This window comes from Neofelis nebulosa, chromosome X, assembly GCF_028018385.1.
Source record: "Neofelis nebulosa isolate mNeoNeb1 chromosome X, mNeoNeb1.pri, whole genome shotgun sequence".
Taxonomy (NCBI): domain Eukaryota; kingdom Metazoa; phylum Chordata; class Mammalia; order Carnivora; family Felidae; genus Neofelis; species Neofelis nebulosa.
This window is the reverse complement of record NC_080800.1, coordinates 85064398-85087964: the sequence shown is the minus strand read 5'-3', so window position 1 is coordinate 85087964 and position 23567 is coordinate 85064398. Positions and strand designations below refer to the sequence as shown.

The 23567-nt window shown below is 35.8% G+C and overlaps 1 protein-coding gene across 1 annotated transcript in view; it reads right to left on the bottom strand.

Annotated features, from left to right (window-relative positions):
* IL1RAPL2 (interleukin 1 receptor accessory protein like 2) overlaps nt 1-23567 on the bottom strand; it is a 1151998-nt gene that overhangs the window by 1079691 nt on the left and 48740 nt on the right. The window lies entirely within an intron of this gene.

Here is a 23567-nt window from a genome sequence, read left to right as displayed (position 1 = left end):
GAATGAAAGCACAGTGATCCCTAAAATAATGAGTGGAAGCAAATTTGAGTGGAAAAGCAAGAACACCCTCTGGATATCATTTTAAAGATCCAGAATTCCATGTAAAGATTTGTTTCTTGAATAATTGGTTTGTACCTAAAGGTGCAGAACCTTACCCAGAATTTGAGAGTAACAGGATGATATCAAGCATCGAGTATTCCCAGAATTTACCTCAGAATTTATATCCACCTGACATCCTAAATTCAGAAAACTTGCAGTTTGGGGTCTGAGCCCACCCGTTCACTATCCAATGCAGCTAGTTCTTTATCATCCCATCTTCTCTCCATCAATAAACAAAGAAGACTGAGAAAGAGGAGAAGGTCACCTTTTGATAACAAAGACAGGTTTTCCTTTCCCAGATGACATGCTGGACTTCTCCCATACTACTGGAACAGTGACAAAGAACTTTGAGGAAGGATGGTGTGTTGGGAATTTCAGATGACAAGAGGCCAGTATTAATCTCTACCAATCCCTATCACATACTAAACTTCTGGTCCCAAGAAGCATGAAATGGATTTGGCACATTACCAAAGATTCAAATTGGACTGGGTAGATGATTCTTGTCAGAGGCTTTACAGCATGGGGTAAGATGAGTACACTTGAGAGAAAAGTGATATCATGTCACTAGTTGAAGTTCTGAGGGAAGATTTAATCAAATTTTGAAAGAGACTTCATTGCCAAGAGTAAATGATGGGGGGATCATCTCATCATCAGGCCTGTCACAACAACTATTTATACAGAGCCTATAGATGGCTAGAAGGGCAATTACGGTCAACCAAGGAAAAGACACAGGCAATCAAAAGCATATTTTTTCCCTCTCCCTCTTCCCTAGTCATTTGTCTCCCTATGCAACACCACTGGAGAAGGCATATGGCTGATGTGTGAAAATCTACCATGCACCCTCCAAATTCCTAGCCACTGGAATGTCTCATCTGTTTAAAGAAAAAGGAAGAGACACTATTTGAATCAGATAGGAGCTTAGAACAAAGTCTTTAAAATCAGAATGAAACTCTGAAAACAGCTGAAAAGTTATATAATCAGACTGAAATGATTATCATTGTCACCATCTCCCCATGGAAAAAACAAAGTACAGTACAGTACAACAAATAGAAATCATTGGGAAAATCAATACTATTTCAGAGTTATACTTCAATGAGTTAAAACTCTTAATGAATCAGCTGCATTTATTAGCTTGGTTGTTTCTGCCCACACCTTGACCACTAGAATATTATATTCATGAAGATAGTCACCTAGTCATTATCCATTTTCAATGGATAAAAGAAGATCGTGTAGATATCATATCAAGGGTCTCATTAATACAAATAAATGGCAGCTTTCATGTTTTTTTCAAGTTACCCATTTGTTTGAAATAGAATATCTATTAACAAATATATGATTATTCAAATCCAAGATATGTGGTTTCCCCTGCTATAGTGGACACTGTTGTTACCCTACCCATATCCTCTTGGCCTACGCCAAAAGTCATTTGCAGAAGACTTCCTATGTTTCTCTACCAGGGGGTGCTTTCCTATCTACAAAGTAAGTTGAACAGCAGGGGAGGCAGTCTGGAAGTTCCAAGTTGCTATCACCCCATGAGTTACTTTCAGTAATGGGAGTTAGTGAATAAACACTGCAACTCCCTCACCTGTTGGTATATTCCAGTAAAACTGAGTGGCAAACTGCTCATTAACACACTCTTTATTTGCTTTTTCTCCCTTCCAGTCTGACTTTCTCATTCCCTTGCATTACTTTCTGGAATCACTTCCCAAATAAATTACCTACATCTAAATCCTTGTCTTTGGGTCTGCTTTTGGGAGACCCCAAACCAAGACTGAAAAGACCATCATGAATTCCACAAAATCCTTTGTTTTACATAATTTATTTGTACAGTTTCTAGCTAAGTTTACATAGGCTCTGGACATTCAAAATGTGGCTTATTATTCAAATTTTCCTAAACCACAGGCACATTCTAGCCCTTCTGTCCTGTCTCCCGGTTTAGAATATATGTTATTCCCAGTGACTTCAATAAGAACACTGGTTCATCTCTGATTTAAGTATTTCTGCTGTATTCACTCCGTTATCAACCCAACCTTGCCAGTGAGATATTAGAAGTCTGTCATGTTCTCCTTTACCTACAATTCATCCTGTCCATGATTGTACCTTTCCTATTTCTGACTCTCAGTCATACAAACATCAGGGTAAACAACAGATTCACTTCCCATCCAACAATTTTTTTTTTCACTAAAGTACATGATCTATTCAATACTTTTTTACAAAATAGGCTTTGTTTTAGATGATTTTGCCCAACTGTAGGCCAATGTAAGTGTTTTGGGAAAGTTTAAGGTAGGTTATGCTAAGCTATGATGTTTGACAGGTTAGGTGTATTAAATGCACGTTCAACTTAGATATTTTCAACTTTTAATAGGTTGATATGTAATCCCACTGTAAGTCAAGGAAAATCTGTATTTTATTAAAAAAATAATTATAATGTATTGAGCATTTTTGTGTGCCAAGCATTTCACTAAATTGCTATATGATATTTTATTCTATTAATGACCTTAGGGGTGCTATTATCACATTTTACTATTCACAAAAGTGATACTTGTGACTTACACAAGGTCACATCAACAGTAAATTAAGGGGGAAAAAGTGAATTTAGGTCTATATGACTACAAAGTCCAAGCTCTTAACCACTACTAAGCTATTTTTGCCCTAGGAGTTAGATGTTATGGAAGTTAAAAACTAAGTCTAAGATTATAAAACATCGCTCCTTGCCTTCAGGAAGCTATAATCTAACTGTGGAGGTCCATGCATACTTGAGAGCTTAGTCAAGTGCAAGAAAGTGAAGAATGACCTGTATATGTTAAAGGCTAAGGGAATATAGAGTAAGACAAGTATTTTGTAGCATGTTCAATAGGTGATGCAGATTTCCCATTGAAAGGGAAAATCTGCCAAACTGCCAATTCAGTCAAAAAGAAAGGCCAGTGTAATCAATCTCCTAGCCGTGTTCATCTGCAACAGAAATCGGCCTTAAATATCATCATTGATCAACGAATGTCTCAGAACTGTGACCACTAGGCTCCCAGCATACAGTCCCACACATCTGTTTAAATACTAAAAGTGTCAGAAGCATCTCAGGTTATCCCATGGAAATCTTACACTGAAATTTAGGTTTATTACATTATAACTTTTTTTTTCTTCTTGGTGATTTTACAACCAACTTACTGTTGTGTGGAAAAAATGTATAGGAGCAAGTATAATACTTTATATGATGGCAATTATGCTGCTATTCAATTATTTCAAAATTACATTATTTTCACAGAATTCTTCCCCCTACCATGGATATAAATATACAAGGGTTCTTACACCTGAAGTTCATATTCCCGAGGGCTTTGTGTTTACTGATTTCTTAAGGGCAGGATATAAAAATCCCAAAAGACCACACAAGGATTCTAAAGACTGAAGATGCTGGCACAATGGCTAATGAAGGCATTAATTTTCCTTTCCTTGAATTACCAATCCTGATATGAGTAGGGCCATATTTTCAAGACAGTTTTTAAAAATGTAATTGAACTAAATCATTTGACAAATAATTGTAATGATAGTGTTATGCTCGAGTGGTTTTCAAGTCTAGTTTGTAAATTACCTTCTCCACTTACACTTTTCCCTTAAAGTACCAGTATGTCAGGTTCCTGTTTCATGTTAATTCTTAAAAGTATCTGTATGGCACAATTCTAATTCTAGAAGGCAAAACAAGTTTAATTTATTAATATATTTTGACACAACTAAAAGACACTACTAGATATACCAGCTAGGTTGTAAAGAACACACATTCATTTCAATTTCTAATACAATAGTACCTCCTTAGCCTTCGGGATATGTTCTAAGACCTGAGTGGATGCCTAAAACCACAGATAGTGCCAAACCCTATATAGAGTATGTTTTTTCCTATAGGACATACCCTATGATAAAGTTTAATTTATAAATTAGGCACAATAGGATATTACCATAACTAACAATAAATAGAACAATTATAACAATATATTGTAATAAAAGTTATGCGATGTAATCACTTACTGTATTGTACCTTATTCTTTCAATGTATGATGTGAGATGATAAAATACCTATGGGGTGAGATGAAGTGAGGTGATTTATATAGGGATTATGACATAATGTTAAGCTATTACTGATACTCTGATGATAGGTCAGAAAGAGGATCATCTGCTTCCAGACCATAGTTGACTAAGGATAACTGAAACTATAGAAATTAAGACTGTGGATAAGAGCGGAATACTGTATCCTCTAATTCTACAGTCACCTACAATGAAGCATAATATTCATACAGAGATGGTCTTAAGGTCCTACTATATCTTCAATCAGAAAACAAATGTGCAATAATATAAATGATATTCTACTTAATAAGAATGGAAAGTTGGTTCTCAATTTGACTCAAACTTGGAAAATACCTCAATGATTATATAATCCAACCATCAACCTATACCCTATCCTCAAGTACTTCCTACCATATGAAAACAAGTATGAAGTGGCAGCTAATTATTATTAGCTCTAATAGTTAGAAATGGAGATAGAGGGGTGCCTGGGTGGCTCAGTCGGTTAAGCGTCCGACTTCAGCTCGGGTCACGGTCTCGCGGTCCGTGAGTTCGAGCCCCTCGTCGGGCTCTGGGCTGATGGCTCGGAGCCTGGAACCTGCTTCCAATTCTGTGTCTCCCTCTCTCTGCCCCTCCCCCGTTCATGCTCTGTCTCTCTCTGTCCCAAAAATAAATAAACGTTAAAAAAAAAAAAAAGAAATGGAGATAGAAAGAGAGAGACATGAAACCGAAACCAAGAGAACCAGAAATACAGAAGAAAACAGAGATAGCTAAAGATAGAGAGACAGATGGATAGGAAGCAGATGGAAAGAGAAAAAATACACACAGAGGAGAAATGGGGAGATAAAGCATACGGAAGCAGAGAGAGAAAAAGACAGAAATGGAGACACAAGAAGTTGACATATTGAGAAAGAGGAGGAAACAAGAGAAAAGAAGAAGAATGATGGACAAACTTCTGAGAGATAGCAGAAGAGAAAAAGAGGGTAAAAAGAGAAGCAAACATAAGAGGGAAAAATTGGTTGTAAGCAACTATAGAGATCCAGGAGCATAGCAAGAACTATCTCCCAAACTAGTCTATTTCTTGTGGTGATTATGTAGCCTGCAGTTTTTGGTTTAGTATGTAATTCCCCAAATTTGAGTCTTCATTTCATAGCCTTCCTTGCAACTGCATATGGACAGGAAATTGCATTCTGACCACTAAGATGTAACAAGAAATATCATGTACAAGAGGGAATAGTCTTTTTCAGGATTGCTCCAGTCAGCAAACCTAGAAGTAGTAGGTATAAGGTTTTATAAGCTGTTTAAACAAAAAGTCTTCACTCATTACTCATTTTTATGTGGTTTCTAAATCCCTCATTATCCAACTCTTCCTTCCTTCAATACAAATGTCAACATTTTTCTCAAAATATAATTTACACTTTCATACACTATATATGAGATTTTAAATTGGTACAGCATTTTGGAAGGCAAATTGTCAGGACATGACAAAATTTAAAGTGCTCAGGAATTCCTTTTCTAATAACTTATACTACAGAAATTCAAATACATATGCACAGAAATATACGCATGTTCAAGGACAGTCAGTGCAGTATGTGTTATAATGGTCAAAATCTGGGAATAACACAAATACCCCTCCAAAGAGGAGTGGTTGACACACTCAGATATCACCTCACGCCAGTCAGAGTGGCTAAAAGGAACAAATCAGGAGACTATAGATGCTGGTAAGGATGTGCAGAAACGGGAACCCTCTTGCACTGTTGGTGGGAATGCAAACTGGTGCAGCCGCTCTGGAAAACAGTGTGGAGGTTCCTCAAAAAATTAAAAATAGATCTACCCTATGACCCAGCAATAGCACTGCTAGGAATTTACCCAAGGGATACAGGAGTGCTGATGCATAAGGCACTTGTACCCCAATGTTTATAGCAGCACTCTCAACAATAGCCAAATTATGGAAAGAGCCTAAATGTCCATCAACTGATGAATGGAGAAAGAAATTGTGGTTTATATACACAATGGAATACTATGTGGCAATGAGAAAGAATGAAATATGGCCTTTTGTAGCCACGTGGATGGAACTGGAGAGTGTGATGCTAAGTGAAATAAGCCATACAGAGAAAGACAGATACCATATGTTTTCACTCTTATGTGGATCCTGAGAAACTTAACAGAAGTCCATGGGGGAGGGGAAGAAAAAAAAAGAGGCTAGAGAGGGAGGGAGCCAAAGCATAAGAGACTCTTAAAAACTGAGAACAAGCTGAGGGTTGATGGGGGTGGGGAGGGTGGGTAATGGGTATTGAGGAGGGCACCTTTTGGGATGAGCACTGGGTGTTGTTTGGAAACCAATTTGACAATAAATTTCATATTTAAAAAAAGAAAACAAAGAGGAGTGGTTGAATAAAGTATGGTATATGCATACTATGGAATACTTTATAGCTATTAAAGAGACTGAAGTAAGAATTGTGCATAGATGCGTATAACTATAAAATGTATGGAAAATAAACATGATCCCATATACAATGGAAAAATCTATGTATGTATACATATGCATGTGTGTATGGAAATTTATAGAAAAAGTTAATGTAGGGAGGGGAGTAGGAAAAAGTCTAATGTTGAAGGGTAAATTTCATTCTTTATCTAGTCATGATAGTCATTACTTCTTTTCTCCAAAATTTATATCTCTTTGCCTTCATGTATAGGACAGTTTTGCATGTCCTGGCCTCATTGTGACTGATGGAGCATATGACTGATTCTGGCCAATTACTTGTAAACAAAAGTTATTACTCACACTTGTGTTTCACTTTCAGGTCAGAACATTTATTTGTCAATGTGCTTTCTACAACTATCTTTTCCTCTGCCATAGTGAAATGGTAATGCTCAAAATAGTGGTTGCTCCATCAGTCTGGTGATAAAATGAGAAATTTTGGAGCAGAGCTCCCAGCTGACATGTTACATAAGTCAGAAATAAAACTTTGCTGTTATACGCCACCAAGATTTGGGGATAGTTACAACAGCATAATCTAAATATTTCTGACTGATACAATTGAAATACTTAAAATTTACATTGAGATAAATATACATTATGGGTACATTATAAAAATATGCCTAGAACAGCACACAATATTCTGTACATGGACAACACAAAATATAATGAGACATAATATTATGTGCCATGATCTAGATTCAATATACTCATTAGAATGCAACCAGTTAAAGGGCAGAAACTATGATTTATTCTTTTTTGCATCCTGAGCACCAGTGACTAGAACACAGTAGGCATACAACCATTCTTCTTGAATTTTGTACTAAATAATTTTTACCTTAACTTGTAGTTTTATATTAATCCCTATTAAATGTCAATATATTAGTTTTAGTCCACTCAAAATCAGTTCAAATCATATTCATTTTTATTTACTCTCTCATCTTTGTGTCACTTGAACATTTCATAAGCTTGTTCTTTTTGCCCTCAATTAAGTCAATAATAGCAAATTCCGAATAAAGACACAAAACAGAGACCTATAGACCACCACTATAGACCTCTCTACATGTTGGCATTGATCATTAATCTTACTGACCAGCTGGGCATGTAATTCACTTAACTGTACTAGAATCCATTTAACTGGCCCATATTTGGATATTTTATCATGGGAGATTACTCATTTGATAAACCAAGCTTTCATATATTAGTGTAATAACTCTACCAAAATATAACAGATTTATTTAGCCTGACTTGATTCTAAGATCCATTAATTTATGCATTTGATGAATTTATTGTGTGCCAACAACAGGGATACAAATGGGAACATAATAATTATGGTATCTTCTATGTAATCACAGTCTAGTAGAAGAGAAAAACAAGCAGGTAATAATGAATTCTTTTAAATGTAATGAGAAGAGAGATACAGAGTGTTTTGAGGGCAGTAAGTGGAGAAATTACATGCACATTTAGGAAAAAGAGAAGGCTTTCTGGGGAAAGTGACTTCTAAACTTAAACTGAGAACATGAAAGGAAAGATTGTTCTCAGAGAGCCTGGAACATTCACAGAACTGAAATGAGTTCAATGCAGCAGAACCATAGAGTGTTGGATATATAGATAAGAGAGAGTTGATACTGGAGAAGTAAGCAAGGGTCAGATCATGTAGAGATTAAGTTGCCTATGGTACATCTAAGCATGGATGTTCAGTGGGAAATTGGAGATACTGATAGGAATTAAGGAAAGGGACTTGGGGATATATATTTCATAGTTTCAAGAATAAAGATGCCACAGGGTCACCAAATTACCTAAGGATAGAGGCAAAATAAAAAAGTGGCTAAGGGTAGATTCCTGAGAAACACCAACACTTAAAAGATGAGCGGGGGGGGGCGCCTGGGTGGCTCAGTCGGTTGAACATCCAACTTCGCTCAGGTCATGATCTCGCAGTTCGTGGGTTCGCACCCCGCCTCGGGCTCTGTGTGGACAGCTCAGAGCCTGGAGCCTGTTTTGGATTCTGTGTCTCCCTCTCTCTCTGACCCTCCCCCACTCGTGCTCTGTCTCTCTCCATCTCTGAAAAATGAATAAATGTTTAAAAAAAAAAGATGAGCAGGTTCAGAGAAAAAAAGTAACAAGACAGATACCAGGAAAACCAGGACAAAAGCCAAGAGAACAACATATTTCAAGAATGACAACTATGTTAAATGCTACTGGGTGGGTAATCAAGTGAGTCAAAAACTAAAAAGTGTCCTTTATATGTAGCCAAGGAAAGGCTGCTAGTCAAGAGAAGACTGCCAAAAACAAATCAGTGGAATATCAGGGCTAGAACCAGACTGTATAAACTGAAGAGTAAATTGAAGGTAAGGAAGTAAAACAGTGAATGAGTAGAGACAACTATCACAAAGATTAGCTGTGATAGGAAAGAGTGAGATACAGTACATTTACAGCATAGGGCCAGAGGATTTTTAAAAGTACACTGCTATTTTTCTCATGATTAGACTGAGGTTATAAGTTTTGGGGAATACCAGAATAGTTTTTATCTTTGGTGAGTAAGAGAGATTTGAGCAAGCTTTAAATGCTGAGGGAAAGGAGCAAGACAACAGGAAATAGCTGAAGAAAAAGACAACACATGGTTAATTTACACAGCAAAAACCCTAAAGAAATACATGGATAAGAAAAAGTTTCTGAACCGCAAATGGAAATAGGTGCCATACACAGGAGGATTTTTTTTTTTTTTGATCTTCAGTTAGAAATGGAAGGAAGGCAGAAATGATAGGTGAAGGTATAGGTAAGTTTGTAGATTTCGTGGTGGGAAGTTGCCATCTTGTGGCTTTTACATTCTCTGTGAAACAGCTGGCAAGTTTATCTAAAGAGAAGGTCAGATAGGAGGATTGAGGAAACCTGTACCTTTTCAAAAGTTAAACAGTTCACTCTAGTATTGGATGTTAAATTCACTAATTTAAGTTTCTGGAGTCCAAGGTTTTGTTTTTGATTTTAACTAACACATTTGACTATACCTAATACTCTTGTACTTTCATTATTTCTATGACTCCATGTAAAAAGATTTTCATAAGAATTGAGTGGAAGCAGCTACAAGGGCACCTTCCAAGGTAACCAACACACCAATTAACTTTTTCTAATCACATTAATTCTTATACATTCTTTTTGCCATACTACAGTTAATTGAGGTTTTGTGGTATTTTAAGAAATAATTTAACCTCATTACCCTTGTGTAAAATACAGGGAAACTGAGATTCAGTGAGGTAAGTAACTTTCACTATTACAAGAAGCCAGTTGCAGGCAGAATAAGTAATTCATATTTGTAAAATATCTTTCTTGTCTATCAGAAACAGCAGTGACTGTTGACTGTTAATAAATAAATAGACAAATAGACAGACAGGAAATGGAGTTAAACTCCTTGAAATAGTCAGCATAAAGGGCACTGTACATAACTATAAGTGCCAAGTAATAAAAAAAAAAACATGGTGCTGTCAGAAAGAACAGTTATATTAATGAACTTTCCTCTAATAGTGCAATGCATCTAATTGAGCTTCTATGTTTAGATAAATGACAGTACCTAGTTCTAAAATCTTGTTTCCTATATTTTTAATTATAAGAGGATGATGAAACATTGCGTCCCATGAGCAAGTATAAAATAATGTATTTTTGTCATATTAAGTGAGCTGTACAACAGGGTCTCTTTTTTGAGTGATGCACCTTTACCTGGGTTATTGACTAATGTGAACTAGCCTTTTGACTTTTGTCAGTGTAGCCTTTTGGGCCCCAATTTTATTTATTAGCTGTATGACCTTAGCCTAATTACCTATACACTTTCACCTTCCATTCATTTACTCATCTGAAAATGGTGGTAATAGTAAGACTTACTTTATAAGGCTAACTCTCTATGTGTGTATGTGCACACACTCAGGCACCCCAGACTACCTATTATTAACACACACACACACACACATACACACACACACACACACACACACACACACACACCCTAGAAGGAAATGTACTTAATTTTTACATTATATTTCAGTAGTGCAATTATAGAGAATGTTATATTCATCATTATCAATATCATCCCTAAAAACATTTATTTATTTATTTATTTATTTAATAATTATTTTAGAGAGAGAACAAGAGAGCACTTGTGAGTGGAGGAGAGTAGCAGAGTGGGAGAGCTAGAGAATCTCAAACAGGCCTCATGCTCAATATGCAGCCCGATGCAGGGCTCAATCCCATGACCCTGGGACCATAATGTGAGCCAAAATCAAGAGTCAGCTGCTCAACCAAATGAGGCACTCCAGTGCCCCTAAAAACAGACACTTAAAATAAATACGTATTTTGGGGGCACCTGGATGGCTCAGGTGGTAAGCATCGGACTCTTGATTTTCTAAGTTTGAGCCTCACATTGAACTCTGCACTGACAGTGCAGAGCCTACTTGGGTTCTCTCTCTCTCCCGCTCTCTCTGCTCCTTTCCCATTCACACACTGCTCTCTCCATCTCAAAATAAATAAATAAACTTAAAAAATAATTTAAAAATAATAAAATAAATATGTATTTTTAAATCAGATGAACCAATTTGGGACATCACTGAACATAGAGGGTGTAAAATGATTACAAGGGAATACTATGAAAAATCCTATGCCAAAAAATTAGATAACTTAGATGAAAGGACCAAATTTGTAGAAAGATACAAACTACTGAAGATGACCAAGAAAAAAATAATACTCGAACAGACCCATAACAAGTAAGAGATTGAATTAATAGTAAAAAAAAAAAAAAAAAACCAGAAAGACTACCCCAGGCCTAGATAGCTTCACTGGTGAATTCTACCAAACATTTAAAGAAGAATTAATATCAATTCCTCAAAAACTCTCTCAAAAAATATAAAAGAGAATATTTCCCAACACTTTCTATTAGGTCAGTAATACCCTGATACCAACATCAGGAAAAGACATCACATAAAAAGAAAACTACAGACCTAAATATTTTAACAACATAGACCAAAAAAGTCTCAAAAAAATACAGAGAACAAACTGAGGATGTATGGGAGTGTGGGGGAGAGAGGAAAATGGGTGATGAGCATTGAGAAGGGCACTTGTTAGGATGAGCACTGGGTGTTGTATGTAAATGATTAACCATGGAAATCAACCGTGGGAAAAAAACAAGAGCACACTTTACACACTGTATGTTAGTCAATTTGACAATAAATTTTATTTAAAAAATAAAAATAAATAAGAAAACTGACAAATTGAATTGTGCAACATATAAAACAGATTATACCTAATGGCAAACTATGATTTATCCTAGGAATGCAAACTTGGTTTAACATCTACAAATAAATCCATGTAATACACCATCTCAATAAAGAAAATTAATCACATAATCATTTCAATAGAAGCAGAAAAAGCATTTCAAAAAATCCAACATCCTTTGTCCTTGGTTTGATAAAGGCTATCCACGAAAAAACTCATAGGTAACATTATACTTAATGATGAAATACTGAAGTCTTTCCCCTTAAGATCAAAAACAAGGATGTCTGCTATTACCACTTTTATTCAACATTATACTGGAGATTATAAACAGGAAATAAGGCAAGAAAATTAATAACAGGTATCCAGATTCAAGGAAAAAATAAAACTATGTCAATTTGCAGATGACATTATCATGTATATAAAAAATCCTAAGGTATCAGATCAAGATAATGTGGTACTGATATAAGGGTAACATGAAGATCCATGGACAGAATCAAGAGTTCAGAGCATAATTTTTGATCAATTGATTTTCAACAAGGCTACCAAGACCGTTCAATGAAAATGGCCTTTTCAACAAATAGTACAGGAACAACTGGATAGCTACATCCAGAAGAATTTAGCCCTCTATCTTACATCACATACAAAAATTAACTCAAAATGGATCATAGGCCTAAATGTAAGAGATAAGATAGTATAATACTTAGCATAAAATATAGGAATAAATCTTTGTGACTTTGGTTTAGGCGAAAAATCTTAGACATGACATTAAAAGTATAAGCATCATATCTGCAGCAACGTGGATGGAACTTGAAGGTATGTTGAGTGAAATAAGTCAGTCAGAGAAAGACAGATACCATATGTTTTCACTCATATGTGGAACTTGAGAAACTTAACAGAAGACCATGGGGGAAGGGAATGGAAAAAATAGTTACAAAGAGAGAGGTAGGGAGGCAAACCATAAGAGACGCTTAAATACAGAGAACAAACTGAGGGTTGATGCGGCGGGAGGGGGGAGAGAAGAAAGTGGGTGATGGGCATTGAGGAGGGCACTTGTTGGGATGAGCAGTGGGTGTTGTATGTAAGTGATGAATTACGGGAATCTACCCCCAAAACCAAGAGCACACTGTATATACTGTATGTTAGCCAACTTGACAATATATTTAAAAAATAAAAATAAAAATAATAAAAAAAGTACAAGCATCAAAAAATAGATAAATTGAAGGGGTGCCTGGGTGGCTCAGTTAGTCAAGCAAAGGACTTCAGCTCAGGTCATGATCTCAGTTTGTGGGTTTAAACCCTGCATCGGGCTCTGCTGACAGCTCAGAGCCTGTTCGGATTCTGTTCCTCCCTCTCTCTCTGCTCCTCCACAACTTGAGCTCTGTATCCCTCTCTCTCAAAAATAAATAAACATTAGAAATTTTTTTAAAAAGTAGATAAATTGAATTCCCTGAAAATGAAAGACTATATGCTACAAATCATACTATCAAGAAAATAAAAAGACAACCCATAGAGTGAGAGAAAATACTTGTAAATCACATATCTGATGAGGGAATTATATCTAGGATAAATAAAGAACTCTTACAACTCAACAATAAAAATATAAATAATCCAATTAAAAAAGTCATAAACTATTTGAATAGACATTTCTTCAAATGGGTAGGTATACAAATAGCCAATAACCACATGAAAAGATGCTCAACATCATTGGCCATTAAAAAATGAAAATCACAATGAGATACCACTTCTTACCCACTAGGATGCCTATAATAAAAGATATAATAACAAGTTTTGGTGAGAATGTGAAAAAAAAAATGAAGCCTTCATACACTGGTGGTGGTAATGTAACATGGTACAACTGCTTTGGAAAACATTTTGGCAGTTCCTTAAAAGGTTAAACATAGAATCACCATATTATCCAGCAATTTTATTTCTAAGTATATTCTTAAAACAACTGAAAATGTATATCCACACACAAAAAATATACAAGAATGTTTATAACATTATTATTCATTATAGCCAAAAAGTAAAAATAATTCAAATGTCTATCAACTGTGGAATGGATAAATAAAACGTGGTATACAATGGAATCTTATTAGACAATGAAAAGGAATGAAGTAATGATAATGTGTTACAGTTTAGATGAATGTTTGAAATATTCTAAGTGAAAGAAGACAGTCACAGGAAACCACACATTGAATAATTCCATTTATATGAAATGTCCAGAATAGGCAAATTCATAGGCACATAAAGCAGGTTGGCAGTTTCAAGGGATAAGATAGTGGTAATTGTTGTACAACTCTGAATATACTAAATACTATGAAATTATATACTTTAAATCAATGATATATATAGCATATAAATTATATTTCAATAAAACTGTTTAAAATCGGTCAAGTAAATTATTTGACATCTTAATAGAAAAAGAGTTCATGGATTTTTCCCCCTTATCAGGTATGTTTACACATCAAAATAACAGTTCCAGATTATGTGCCAAATACATTAAAGTTAGTCCTTTTAGACATACCATACAGGTTGGGTAATTGTTAGTCTCATTCAACCCAGAGTCCTTCTGTTTAAACCTCTATCATTAGGCTCCTTTTCCAGATAGATGCTTTAGGTTTTAAGTGCCATAAGACATTTCGAAATGACCCCAGGTCGTCATAATCTCCACCATGTTAGTCTTATCATATTCCCTCATTGACACATATTCCTTCATTGACGCATAGTGTTATTTTAGAAGTTCCTTTTTCATAATAGGAATGAATAGTATTAAAGTTAAGTTACCAACACTTTTATACTCAGGGAGGCAATTAGGGAGAAGTAAAAGCAAACTGGTATTTGTGGTCTTTGTTGATATTACGATCATCTGTTTTTTTTTCTTTTTTTTTTTAAATATGAAATTTACTGGGGCGCCTGGGTGGCTCAGTCAGTTGAGCATGCGACTTCAGCTCAGGTCATGATCTCACAGTTTGTGGGTTCGAGCCCCACGTCGGGCTCTGTGCTGACAGCTCAGAGCCTGGAGCCTGCTTCGAGTTCTATTCCTCCCTCTCTCTCTGCCTCTCCCTCTCTCACACTCTGCCTCTCTCTCTGTGTCAGAAATAAAATAAAACATTAAAACATTTTAAAAAATATGAAATTTATTGTCAAATTGGTTTCCATACAACACCCAGTGCTCATCCCAACAGGTGCCCTCCTCAATACCCATCACCCACCCCCCATCAACTCTCAGTTTCTTCTCAGTTTTTAAGAGTCTCTTATGTTTTGGCTTCTTCCCTCTCTAACCTTTTTTTTTCCTTCCCCTCCCCCATGGTCTTCTGTTAAGTTTCTCAGGATCCACATAAGAGTGAAAACATATGGTATCTATCTTTCTCTGTATGACTTATTTCACTTAGCATAACACTCTCCAGACATCAGGTCTGATCATCTGCTGTTAAACTGGAAACATGCATTCATGTTTTTAAGACTAATTGAAGTCAGTATTTCCCTCAATAAAATTAAAATCAGCTCTCCACTGCCCAACCCAGTTCTGCATGCAAGGAATTGCCTCAACAGATAGCTACAAAACACCACAACTGGAATAATCAAAGATTCAATAAGAGACAATGTGGTCCAACTGAGCTTAGCAAACTGCATTATCTTTAAAGCAACAAACTGGCAGGAACTGATAATTCATCTGCAATTAAAAGAGCACTTTATTTTTTACTGAGTTATAGCCTAAAGACACGCTTTATAGATAGAAAAGTTGGCAAGATTTTTATTGAGCATACTGATCTATACTCCATAACAAACTGCTCTATTCTCTAACTAAACTTTAATAAAGGAGCTAAATTCTGGGCATATATTGCTACCCAGTGTATACCTATATAGAGATATTTTTCATAAGAAATTTATTAATCCTTCAAATATTTTCAACTTTATATTTTATATTCAATTGGGCCTACCAAAGGACTGTTTGGATGCTGGTAAATCAGAAATAAACCATTTGAACTACTAACTTTGAGGTCAATTACAGGATTATGCCAGAGGGTCATAAATTCCACCTCCACACATATATACATGCTCATGCATACATGCTCATGCACATACCCACAAAAGACAACCACAACTTAAATATCCCTTAATTTAATTCACTTAATACTGAAAATCAACAATATGTACTTCACAAACACTGAGGATACAGTATTTTGAGGAAGACAGGAATGATCCTTGTCCTCATGAAGCTAACATTCTATTGAAAGAAACTGACATCTTAAACAATTAATTACAATTATAGAAAGCATGAAAAAGAGATATGCACGGTACTCAGAGCTCCAGTATAGTATGTGGTGGTCAAAGAAGTCTTGCTTGAAGAAATTACACTTGATATGAGCTTTGAAGAATGGGTAAGGTTTAACTAGGCAAAGGAACAATGTTCCAGCTAGAGGGAATAAGATAGCAAGGGCTGGATTAGAATGGTCTGATTCAGAAACTAAAGACAGATCGATGTAATTGGAGCAGAGAATGTGTATAGAAGAGTGGTAGGAGAGAAAGTCATAAGAAGTAAGCAGGAGGCAAAATCTGCGGAGTATCATAGGCCTTGGTAAGGAATTTGGACCTTATCCTTAGTGCAGTGGGAACCAAAGGTTTAAGGAAGTGAGATGATCTGACTTACCATTTTGGAACAGATCACTCTAGCTGCTAAGAATGGATTAAAATCAGAAGCAAAGTTAGTTGGGTAGCATTCTCAAAAACCAGTGTCATTTTTTAAATGATGGACATTAAGAAAATGATGAAAAAAACTTTGCTGAAGCAGTATGAAAGTAGCTTAAAACATACAAAAATGGTAGCAAAAAAAGTGGTAGTCAAAAAGTGGTACTTTCTTACTTGCTTGATCTTTCAGAGCCACAGATTCACTTTGCCTAGTTTTAGATCCTGGCTACCCCTCTGATTGGAGTAGAAAAAAATGAATGCACGGAGATGAGTTTGGACATTTCTCTCATCTGACTTCCAAATAAATTCTCTGAGACCTACCATTGTTTCCTTCACTATTTTTTTTCTCCTTCTCTGGGGACCATAGTTTTTTCACAAAAATACAGATGTATTTCTTATGTGAAACAGGTTTGTTACTTGACTTGTCTATCTGCTTTGGGGAACTCCAGAAGGCATGGATCTATTTTTGTGGCTTGATTTGTACATATTCCTCTGGACACTATGGGGAATGTATCTAGGAAATGTTGTCAAGCTTCCTACATACGTGAGTTTGAATGCTGCAGGCAGAAAGTGATAGGCTATTGCTCATATCTTTAGCAAGCGTAACTGGTTACTCTGATCCAAGGTATTGTTAATGCCTTAAACAGTAATACCTAATACTTTGTATAGAAATTCAAACTTTAAAGCAAAGTATTTAATATCTTGCTTCTCTGAAAAAAAATAGAAAGAGGAGTATGACCTTGTATAATGTCACACAGTCTCCTTTGGGTTGAAAGAGCAAAATCAGTCATTCTAAGAAGGAAAAGAATAAAACAAATATATACTGAACATTATTATGTGTAATATACCATACCAGGTGCTTTACTTTATATGTGTGTTGCAGTATAACTGTACAATCTGCAATCAGATTGCTTCAGTATAAGTCCTGCCTGTGTAATTTGTTAGCTGTAGGCTCTGGGCAAGTTATTTAATCTGTTTGCATCTGATACATTTTCATCTGTAAATGAGATAACAACAATAACTTTCTCTTCTAGGTACTGTTACATAAGGCACTTCCTAAGCATAAAGCATTTAGAATCACACCTGGTAGGGCACCTGGATGGCTCAGTAGATTAAACCTCTGACTTTTTCTTAGGTCATGATCTCACTGTTTCATTTGTAGGTTCCAGCCCCACACTGGGCTCTGCTTTGTCATTGTGGAGACTGATTGGGATTCTCTCTCTCACCCTCTCTCTCTGACCCTCCCCAACTTGCACTTTCTCTCTCTCTCAAAATAAATGAATAAACTGAAGAAAAAAATAAGAATCAAACCTGCTATATAGTAAATAGTCAATAAATATTAATTGCCATCATCCTCATCATCTAAATCTCATAAGAGTAGTGTTGAGCAAAATATTACTGCCTATTTACAGATAAGTATACTGGGACCCAAAGAGTTTAATCAAATTGCCCCCAAGATCGCATAGCTAAATAGTGGTAGAGGTAAGATTCAAAATCAAGTCTTTTGGACTCCAAACCCAAGTTCTTTCCACTTTATCATGCCATTAAGAGTACCAGGAACCCTGGGTGAGACTTCGACTATTGCTGAAACACTAAAGAGCAACCTACCCTCTCAGGTTCTAGGTAAGGGGCTGGTACAGGGAAAGGCCTACATTTCCTGATTGGTTCTCCATGCTCTAACTGTATCTATTTCCCTCTCTGATTCTGCCCATTCTTTTCAAGGCTGAGTACCCTTTAATTGTATTCTTTACTTATACATCTTTCCCTATCTTGGTCAAATGTCCCAAATTATGAACTATGTCAGGGTAAAATTTTCTCATATGGACTTCTTCTGAGCCTGGTACAAAAACAAAAAAAAAAAAAGTGGGGGAATGAGGGAATAGGAGAGGTGGGGAGGAGAGGAAAAGAGACAATGAAGGTATAAGCATGTTTTATTATAACAATATTGATATCAATACTGTTACAATAATAAGCATATTGTTTAATGTTATAAAAGTAACCACTAGAACAGAAATTGTTAGCAGTGGTTGCCTTTGGAGAATGAGACTGGGCTGTAGTTTTTTCCTTCTGTAGTCTTCTCCAACTGCATTCTTTTTTGTTATTTTTTTAAATGTTCATTCATTTATTTAGAGAGAGAAAGAAAGCTTGCATGCACGTGCACAAGTGGGGAAGGGGAAGAGAGAGAGGGAGAGAGACATTCCCGAGCAGGAGCTTGATGCAGGGCTTGAACCCACAAACCATGAGACCCTGACCCGAGCTGAAACCAAGAGCCAGATGTTCAATTACTGAGACACACAGGCACCCCACTTTTTTTTGTTATTTTTATTTGTTTGTTTGTTTTGTTTTAGCCAAGGACAAGCATTGTGTCTATAACTTGGAAAATAAATGGTTTAAATAAGCAAGCAAAAAATAATTTAGTGGGCAGGGAGGCAAATAGATGAATATGTGGGTGGATGGATGGATGGATGATAGCTCATCTACAAGGCAAAATTTTGTGTAGCAGTTAAGAAGAGTGAAATAGAAATAAGTTCAAAGTACATTGTTGGTAACGAGACACAAGCTTATAGAACAGTAGAAAAACAAAACTATTTCCAATATAGTTTAGACACAAAAGTAATTATCTGTAATTATTATATATTCAAATGGTACAGAAGTGTATATAGTGAAGAGTGTTATCCTCCCTTTTCATATCAACTTTCCACAATCAACAGAGGTATCTAATGCTAACTGCTTGATACGTATCCTTCCAGACATTTTATATATAAATAAAACAATGTTATAATGAATACCCATGCATGCATATATGTGTATTATAATCATATGTATATGTGTATTATAATCATATATATTTTATAAGATAAATTATCAGATTATATTACTTTAATTTTTATTTGCATTTTCAATTGTGAGATAGAGCATCTTTTCACATATTTATTGACTACTTATATTTCCTTTTTTCTGTAAATAGCTTCATTTATATCTTTTGTCCTAATTTCCATTCATGTATTTAGCTTCTGAAATGCTTTGTAATAAAATTATACATTTTTCTAATATATGTGTTATAAATACTTCTATCAGTAAAAAAGTTTGTAAAGTCAAAAACTATTCCAAAAGTGTTCTGAATGTCAAAAATATTAACTGCCAAGTAGGGCGAATGTTCATTCTAAAAATGAAAGCACTAAAACCCAGGTGTCTGAGGCATTCTTCTGAAAAAGACAGGAAGTCCTTTTTTGTCAAAAAATAAAGAATACAGTTTATGAAAATTGCTATCTTCAATTTCACTGACTATTTACACAGTGTTTTGACAATAATTAAGCCAAGAGAATCTGCAGGGATGGGATGGATACACATGCAATACATCAGTGCCTGCCAGGGAGCTAAACCACTTACAGAATATACTTAAGTTGAGGACTTCTTTTGTTCCTCTCATTCCTTTGCCGTGAATGGACAGGAAGGTACTTGTTTGGTAAATTGTTTCAGCAACAAAAGACTCCACACTTCTTATTTATAGTAAATGGCTACCACCTGGAATCAGTCTGTTAGACAACATTGCTATGAATGCAAATAAACTGAGTGGTAATTCAGCCCCATCCTCACCCTTCATCCTTCAAATGACTTAGTGGTTTCTCAGTTTCAAAAGTATGGATTTGAGGGGCGCCTGGATGGCTTAGTCGGTTAAACACCCAACTTTGGCTCAGGTCATGGTCTCATAGTTCATGGGTTTGAGCCCCACATTGGGCTCTATGCTGACAGCTCAGAGCCTGGAGCCTGCTTCAGATTCTGTATCTTCCTCTCTCTCTGCCCCTCCTTCATTCTCTCTCTCTCTCAAAAATAAATAAACATAAAAAATCTAAAAATAAATATGGATTTGAATGACTTATTACTCAAGATTGCCAAAAATACCCTGGGAAGTCTGGGTCAGGCTCAATCCTAGGACTAGAATGAAATATGTCAAGTCCACTCGGGGATATGCCTCAGTGGCTGGAATAATGGCCCTTAGGTAGTAGTGTGCTGGTAAATGTTTAACAACCAGGTCTCCAAAGGGAGGGGAAGCTCTGGTTGACATCCTTTGCCTATTCTTGTACTGTAAGTAGTCCTACAATAGCTAATTTAAGGCTACCACTCTTATGTCATTCAACACAACATCGGGAAAAATGTACACAATCAACTTTTTTTTCTATTTTTTAAATGTTTATTTATTTATTTTGAGAGGGAGAGAGACAGACAGAAAAATAGAGAGCAAGCAGGGGAGGGGCAGAGAGGGAAACAGAGAATCTCAACCAGGCTCCACACTGTTAGCGCAGAGTCCAACACAAGTCTCAATCTCACAAACCATGAGATCATGACTGAGTCAAAATCAAGAATCAGATGCTTGATTTGCGAATGTTGAACGAGCCCTGCTTCCCAGGAATGAATCCTACTTGATCATGGTGAATAATTCTTTTTATATGCTGTTGAATTCAATTTGCTAGTATCTTATTGAGAATTTTTGCATCCATATTCATCAGGGATATTGGCCTGTAGTTCTCTTTTTTTTTACTGGGTCTCTGTTTGGTTTAGGAATCAAAGTAATACTGGCTTCATAGAATGAGTCTGGAAGTTTTCCTTCCCTTTCTATTTTTTGGAATAGATTGAGAAGGATAGGTATTATTTCTGCTTTAAATGTCTGGTAGAACTCCCCTGGGAAGCCATCTGGTCCTGGACTCATATCTGTTGGGAGATTTTTGATAACTGATTCAATTTCTTTGCTGGTTATGGGTCTGGGATCCTGAGAAACTTAACAGGAACCCATGGGGGAGGGGAAGAAAAAAAAAGAGGTTAGAGTGGGAGAGAGCCAAAGCATAAGAGACTCTTAAAAACTGAGAACAAACTGAGGGTTGATGGGGGGTGGGAGGGAGGGCAGGGTGGGTGATGGGTATTGAGGAGGGCACCTTTTGGGATGAGCACTGGGTGTTGTATGGAAACCAATTTGACAGTAAATTTCATATATTAAAAAATAAAATAAATAAATAAATAAACATTAAAAAAAATTAAAAAAATAAAATAAAATAAAATAAAATAAAAATCAAAAAAAAAAAAACTGAGAGCAAACTGAGGGCTGATGGGGGGTGGGAGGGAGGGGTGGTGAGTATTGAGGAGGGCATCTGTTGGGATGAGCACTGGGTGTTGTATGGAAACCAATTTGACAATAAATTTCATATATTTAAAAAAATAAAAAATAAATAAATTATAAATAAATAAATAAATAAATAAATAAAATAAAAACTTGAAAAAAAAAAGAATCAGATGCTTAACCAACTGAGCCACCCAGGCACCTCTTTTTTTCCAATTTTTAAAAATTTTAATTCCAGTGTAGTTAACATACAATGTTATATTACTTTCAAGATGTAAGTAATACATCTGTAGGTTCCAGCAGACTAGTGCCTTTAACTCTATTTTATAAGCCTAACAGTGCAATTTTGGACTATTTCACAAGAAAACTGTCCCCTGGAACTAATGTATATTCAGAATGGATGACTTCTACCAAGCAGCCTGAGAAAATGCCCTAGATGACAGACCATGATACGAAATGTCTAGAGCTCATGTTACTGCTGTTGACCTTAATCTAGAAAATTATAAAACAGTCTTCCTAATAGATCATAGTGTTTTACTTTTAAATAGTAAGGGAAGTATGCTAGCAATAGATTATTGTAGGCTATGGCTAAATGCAAACGACAAAGCAATATAAAGGCAATTTTTAGACCTTACAAAGATAAAACATTGTTTAAAAGCTTACAAAGTCTCAATCAAGCTGAAAGTTGTGACAAACAATTTGATGATCAGTTTTGACTTACAAGGCTAACATTAAAGAAAACAATGAGATACTGTGGGTAGAAACTGAATACAAAATTCCAGGATCTTATTTCCTTAAGAGATACATAAAGCAGGTCGTAAAAATGTATGTTGTCATCTCAACAGGTGACATCTGCTTGCTCTTCAACTATATTTTTGTCCATTGACTAAATAGACGTGGCACAGTTTTTTGAGTGCTGCCCTTTGAGATCCATTGGTTTCCCCAAGCAACCTTACTCAGCTAAACTGAGCACAACACTGAGGTCAAAATTACAGTTAGATCCCATGTAGGCCAGTAAAATTTGTTCTGTAGCACAGCCATGGACCAAAAGCCTCACCTTGACCATTGTCCCTGAGGCATTATACTGGTCCTTAGGGAAATACACTAAGTGAAAAGCTCAAATGCAACCCATCTACTAGTGAAAAAAATCAGAGCTACCATCAACTTCTGGTGGCTTATCATCATCTTTATATACAAAAACTACATGTTAGTGACCCTAAGTAGGCAAAATGTTATTAGTTATTGCAGTTTTGAAAAGAGACAGGAAATATGGGCAGGGTTTGCTACATGACTGACAGTCTCCTACATCATTCTGGGCAACTGCTCTAGAGTATGAATCAAAGCTAAAGCAAACATATTTCTTCCTGTTCATACCTTACATCAGGATATATTCACAGTACCCTCTGCTGTCCTGTAAAAATATTACACCAACACTAGGAGGGAGAAGAATGTCAATGCACCTTCCATAAGAGACCCATCAAAGACACATACACAATATTGCAGTTAAAGAAGTGTGAATATTATAAGGTGACCTGCTTACATTGCAAAGTCCCTGTTAAAAAGTTTCTTCAAAATGTGCTTCTTGTCAACATTTAAAAAGCCAAACAAAACACACAAATAATCTTACATTCTCATATGGAGATAAACAGACAACCTAAAGACTCCTTCATCAGCATTACTTAATAGGTGTCATAGAATTTCCTTCAATCTGGAGTTCGTTGAGGAATAAGCAGGCTTTCATTTTTGCCCAATTCATTGGGTATTTAAGCCAACCTCTTTAAATGATTACATATATACTAAATCCATAGAAATTTTTAAAAAATTCTATCTTGGTTTGGGAGATTATTCAAGGTACAAATAAACATATAGAAGGTTTTTTTT